Source organism: Piliocolobus tephrosceles, chromosome 19 (assembly GCF_002776525.5).
Source record: "Piliocolobus tephrosceles isolate RC106 chromosome 19, ASM277652v3, whole genome shotgun sequence".
In the NCBI taxonomy this organism is placed as follows: domain Eukaryota; kingdom Metazoa; phylum Chordata; class Mammalia; order Primates; family Cercopithecidae; genus Piliocolobus; species Piliocolobus tephrosceles.
The window spans coordinates 56,908,791-56,915,515 of NC_045452.1; the positions used below are offsets into that span (position 1 = coordinate 56,908,791).

The following is a 6,725-nucleotide window of genomic DNA, read 5'->3' on the forward strand; positions in this document are numbered from 1 at the left end:
ATCACAATAAGAAGGGCAGAGAAAGAAATAAGTAAAAGTAAAGGGAGTAATTCTTCAATTCAAACATACTACTTCCTTTAGAGGTCTAACCCAATGTATGTTATATTTGTGTTTTTATTTGTTTATTTTCAAAACTAACATTTTGCCCAAAAACACATATACTATTTTTGCCTCTGTTTCTTAGTTTATCATTTGACTCTATTTGAGATTAAGAAGTTTGTTTTTTAATTTATGGATACATAATGGTTGTATATACTTATAAAATATATACGATATTTTGGAAGAAGTATAAAATGTGTAATGATCAAATCAGGGTAATTGGGATATCTGTCACTGTAAACATTTATCTTTTTGGGGGGAAACATCTTAAATCCTCTCAGATATTATGAAATATAAAATAAATTATTGTTAACTATGGTTGCTCAATCGTGCTAACATAGATGTTACCCCAATTTCCGTATAAATTTAGAATGTGTAATAAAAGATGCCATTACGTCCTCTTACTTGAGGACTAGTTACTGTTTCTCTTAAGAAAATGTATGTAATGGGGCCTATCTGCTTGCATATATAAAAGGGTAAAATTGCCAACAAAAAGTACAGACAAGACGAATTCACTGCTGAATTATATTAGACATTTGAAAAAGAACGGATACCAATCCTGTTGATACTATTCTGTAAGACAGAGAAAGACGAAATCTTTCTAATATCATTCTATGAAGTCAGTATTACCCTAATACCAAAACCAGGAAAGGACAAAACAAAAAAAGGATACCAATATCCTTGATGAATATAGATGGAAAAATCTTTAAGAAAATACCAGCTAACTGGATCCAACAGCATATCAAAAAGATAATCCATCATTATCAAGTGGGTTTCACACCAGGGAGCCCACAGTCAGCAAAACAGCATGGTACTGGTATAAAAAATAGGCACATAGGCATTGATCAATGGAACAGAATAGGGAACCCAGAAATAAACCCAAATACTTAGAGCCAGCTGATCTTCGACAAGGCAAACAAAGACATAAAGTGGGGAAACAGCACCCTGTTCAACAAATGGTACTGGAATAATTGGAAAGTCACATGTAGAAGGACAAAACTGGATCCTAATTTCTCACTTTATATAAAAATCAACTCAAGATGGATCAAGGACTTAAATCTAAGATCTGAAACCATAAAAATTCTAGAAGACAACATTGGAAAAATCCTTCTAGACATTGGATTAGGCAAAGACTTCATGACCAAGAACCCAAAAGCAAATGCAACAAAACTAAAAATAAATGGATGAGGCTTAATTACACTAAAAGGCTTCCGCACAGCACAAGAAACAATCAGCAGAGTAAACAGACAACCCACATATTGGGAGAACATCTTGGCAATCTATACATCTGTTAAAGAACTAATATCCAGAATGTAAAGTAACTCAAACAAATCAGCAAGATAAAAACAATCTCATCATAAAGCAGGTAAAGGACATGAATAGACAGTTCTCAAAAGAAGATACACAAATGGCAACAAACATGAAGAAATACTCAACATCACTAATGATCAAAGAAATGCAAGTCAAAACCACAGTGCAAGCAGGGTGCAGTGGCTCACGCTTGTAATCCCAGCACTTTGGAAGGCTGAGGTGGGTGGATCTTTTGAGGTTAGGATTTCCAGACCAGACTGGCCAACATGGTGAAACCTAAGCTCTACTAAAAATACAAAAATTATCTGGGTGTGGTGTCCCATACCTGTAATCCCAGCTACTTGAGAGCCTGAGGCAGGAGAACTGATTGAACCCAGGAGGCGGACATCACATCACTGCACTCCACCCTGGGTGACAGAGTGAGACTCCGTGTCAAAAAAAGAAACCAACAGGCCGGGCGCGGTGGCTCACGCCTGTAATTTCAGCACTTTGGAAGGCGGAGGCAGGCAGATCACGAGGTCAGAGGTCAGGAGTTCGAGACCATCCTGGCTAACACGGTGAAACCCCGTTTCTACTAAAAATACAAAAGCAGAATTAGCCGGGCATGGTGGCAGACGCCTGTAGTTTCAGCTGCTCCAGAGGCTGAGGCAGGAGAATGGCGGGAAGCCGGGGGGCGGAGCTTGCAGTGAGCCCACATCACACCACTGCACTCCAGTCTGGGCCACAGAGCGAGACTCCGTCTCAAAAAAAAAAAAAAAAAAAAAAAAAGAAAAGAAAAGAAAAAGAAAGAGAAACCAACAATGCAATATCACCTTACTCCTGAAAGAATGACCATAAAAAAAATTTTTGTTTAAATAGTAGATGTTGGTGGGGATGTGGTGAAAAGGGAGCACTTTTATACTGCCTGCAGGAATGTAAAGTAGTACAAACACTATGGAAAACAGTGTGTAGATTTCTTAAAGAACGAAAAACGGAACTACCATTTGATTCAGCAATCCCTCTCCTGGGTGCCTACCCACAGGAAAAGAAGTCATTATACAAAAAAGATACTTGCACACGCATGTTTATAGCAGCACAATTCATAATTGTAAAAGTATAGAAGTAAGCCAAATGCCCATTAACCAACAAGTGTTATATAAAATGGAAATATATATATTTATATATATTTATATCATATATATATTTATATCATTATATATCATAAATACATATCATAAATATTTATATCATAAATATATATATATTTATATATAAAGGAATACTACTCAGCTACAAAAAGGAATGAAATAATGGCATTCACAGTAATCTGGCTGGAATTGGAGATCATTATTCTAAGTGAAGTATCTCAGGAATGGAAAACCAAAGATCGCATATTCTCACTCACAAGTGGGAGCTGAGCTTTGAGGATGCAAAGGCATATGAATGATATAGTGGACTTTGTGGACTCGGGGGAAAGGGAGGGAGGGAAGTGAGGGATAAAACACTACTAATTGGAGACAGTGTACATTGCTTGGGTGATGGGTGCACCAAAATCTCAGCAATCACCACTAGAGAACTTATTTATGTAACCATACACCACCTCTTACCAAAAAACCCATTGAATTTTTTAAAAAGGTATGTTTTGTGTAAACACTTCTTAGAGGATTATTAAAAATCAAATAGTTATGAGTCTCATGATAAACATCTTTCTATTTTAAAATGTCAAATACTTCAAAGTTTTAAAAGTGCTTTATAACTCAAAAATCATTTTTTCAAATATTAAATATATTGTGAGAAATGAGATAGCTATTGTAATTCTAGAATTTAAAAACACAGAAACATTTGCAGTTAAGACTTTTTAAGTTGAGTGTAGTATTTGGCAATAGGATGAGAAATAAAGTGATGGAAAGTTATAGGACACAGAATAGAGAAAAGTTTAATAAATTTCAGGAGGGTTAGATAACTCACTAAAATAAAGTATCAAATAACAAGTAGTACAGAAAGATTATTTAGGTATCAATAAGTTTTCAGCTTTAAAAATGGCTTCTATACTCCAGATGAGAATGCAATTTGGCTTAATTCTTGGTTTTAGCCTTGTAATACCCTGAACAGAGAAGCGGTTACATGCTGCCTGACTTCTGATCTATAAAAACTGTGACATAATAAATGGGGGTGTTGTTATAACTCAAGAAAAATAAATCCTAGAATTTAAACAAGTGAAAATATGACATTTTAAATGGTAGATATTATTTAAAAGCAGTTGTAATTGTTAATTTCAATTGGTAGACTTGTAGCAAATGCACATATATTTTACTTAAAGTTTTGCAGTTATGTAGTCTATTTTCAAACTTTGAGTACAATTTTCAAGTTGGAAAAAATGTAACTGATCAGTAATGACTAGCACTCATATTTACTTAGTTAAATGGGTGCTTATTTTGAGATTTTAAAACATATATTTAAAAAAAATGGATGAATTAGCCAACTTTTTAAATTTTTCTTAAATATTTTAAAATATGATTGGCCTGTACTTTTCATAACTTCATTGTATTTTATAAGGAAGGTAGTTAAATATACATAAACTCTGAAATAAGTTTATGCTCACATCCATTAAATCAGACTACCCATTTTTTAAATATACATATATTCATTACTTTTATTTGTGCAGTCTTGCAAATTTGAGTTAATATAATAAAATTATATCTTAAGATATCATCTAAAACATTTTAAATGCTTCTAAAAATGTTTAACAAGATTCTACTTCTAAATACATTCATTCATCTATTCATTGGACTAATATTTCTTAGGAACCTGTTGTATACCAGGACTGCTTTTAGAAGCTGGAACTATGTATAGCAGAGTACAGAAACAAAGAAAGCCCTGCTTTCACTAAGTTTACAATCTAGTGAGATAGACAATAAACAATAAACAAATTAAGAAATACAAGTTTTCAGGAGTTAAAGTTGTTGTGGAAAAAAGAAATCAGACTAAGATGAAGAGAGTGAAGGCAGCTGTTAATGACAGGTGGTCATTAAGTCTTCTCTGAGGAGATCATATTTTAAGAAAAGAACTGAATAAGTGAAAGAACTCATGTACATGCAAATGCATTATTTGTGAGACTTAACCCATACAATAGAGCATATTGCTACTTTCCTGATGCACAGATTTTAAAATTGATTGAAATAACTTTGGAACATATGAGGTCTAAAGTTCAAGGACAGGTAGACTAGTTCTTAGCTAAAGGTTCTTCCTGCTAAAATTATATTCCTGTCCAGTTGAGCTTACTTTTAAACAAACAAGCAAACAAAAAGCTAAATACATGAGGCAGATTTTTATTTTAAAAATATTGAAGTTTGGAAGTGATTAATGGAATTATTATCAATAAAACAAACATTCAAATCTGTTTTCATTTTGGTGCTTTTGTACTTTTTCTAGGTTTGGATTAGTTCAAATAATAATTTATATTTTAATCAAATTTCATATTAGTAATAGATATCTTGGTCCACGACAAAATTGGAATTAGGATTTTCACATGAAATTATTTCATAATTTTAATCTAATGTTTGATTTGATTTGATTGGCGCCATATCCTTTTCTTCTTTGCTTAAAAACATCTTGATTCCAAATTTCAGCTTTCGCAATAAAAAAATATCAGAATACTATTTTCATGTTGGCTTAAAGAACACAACTAGGCCGGGCGCGGTGGCTCAAGCCTGTAATCTCAGCACTTTGGGAGGCCGAGACGGGTGGATCACGAGGTCAGGAGATCGAGACCATCCTGCCTAACACGGTGAAACCCCCGTCTCTACTAAAAAAATACTAAAAAAAAACTAGCCGGGCGAGGTGGTGGGCGCCTGTAGTCCCAGCTACTTGGGAGGCTGAGGCAGGAGAATGGCGTAAACCCGGGAGGCGGAGCTTGCAGTGAGCTGAGATCCGGCCACTGCACTCCAGCCCGGTTGACAGAGCGAGACTACTCCGTCTCAAAAAAAAAAAAAAAAAAAAAAAAAAAAAAAACACACACAACTAATATCTGAAATTTAAAAATCCAAATAACAAAAGATAGTATTCATTTAAAAAATTCCAACACCAGTCGGCCTTAGCCTGCTCTGTTTGATAAGTAACTTGTGTACAAGTTTACAAAGAAAACATTGATGTATATTTTAGACTGAATGATTGTCAGAATACAGAGACATTCATTGGCAGAAATGAAAGTCATCAGGTTTGGTGACTTAACAATAGAACAAAAACATCATAACAACAAGCATTTCTTGTAATTTTTCATTGTGCTAGCATGTTTATAAAATCATTTCATGCTTTAATCATATGGTTCTAATAATAAATTTATGAGAGGTACTCTAATTATTTTCATTTCATTGATGAAAAACTAGTGATCTAGAAATGCTGATAAGATGCCAGAGATCAAATAAGTAATTCATGGCCAAGCTGGGCTTCCAACCAAGGTAGTCTTTCTCCAAAGCCTGTGGAAAATGGTTTCTCTTGATGCCAGAATGAGAAAGTACTTGTGAGAAAAAAGGCATGTGTACAAATAAGTGGAAGAGCCAGAAAACACAATGAAAAAAAAAAAAAAAAAAAAAAAAAAGAGTGGGGGAGGCCTGGAATTAAATAGTTTGTCTATTATAGTATGGTTGTATATTGCCTTGTGGGTCAGTAAATATGAAACAAAAAACACAAAAGAATTAGACTTGTAAGGGTCTTCTATGTCAAGGGTCTGAAGACTTGTAATTTGACTTGTAAGGGTCTTAGAACTGCCTATTGCACCATCGTTAATTACACAGCTGGGCAAGTTAAATGGAGGAGGTTTGTATAATTAAGTGACCATACATTCAATACAAATTTAGATGTAAAATCCTTTACATGGAGCTAAGTTTTTTGTTTGTTTTCGTTTCTTTCATTTTTTTAAACAAAGATGGTTCATTCTCTGTAGAGACTGTCGAAAATTGCCAATGTTGACCATATTTTAAGCATCATGACCGGGTATTGGGAAAGGTTTTGAATTAGCAATACTTGTGCCTCAGATAAGCCTCATTAGCTACAATATTTCCACAGTGCAAAGCTGGAGCTAAGTTTTTACACAGTATAATCACCTAGTGGGCAAATAGAAGAGGATAAGGAGAACTTTAAAATGTATAATTAGGGGTCTTTTGTTTGTATCACTAAGGAAAAATTGGAAATAAGAGAACTAGGACAAAAAACACTAACTAGGATTTTTCCCAGATGTTCTTTTTATTCCAGGAACTGGCATGAACTGCTTGAGAGTTGAAAACAAGTTTTTCTCAAAGCTTAAAATAGGAAATAACAATAATATAGGTAAGGATCAT

The 6,725-nt window shown here is 34.1% G+C and overlaps 1 non-coding gene across 1 annotated transcript; it reads right to left on the minus strand.

Moving 5' to 3' along the window:
* Positions 1 to 6,322: 6,322 nt before the first annotated feature.
* LOC111553012 lies at positions 6,323 to 6,462 on the minus strand. Its single transcript, XR_002734802.1, has one exon. It is a non-coding gene; the product is annotated as a U4 spliceosomal RNA (small nuclear RNA).
* Between the last annotated feature and the right edge of the window lie 263 nt (positions 6,463 to 6,725).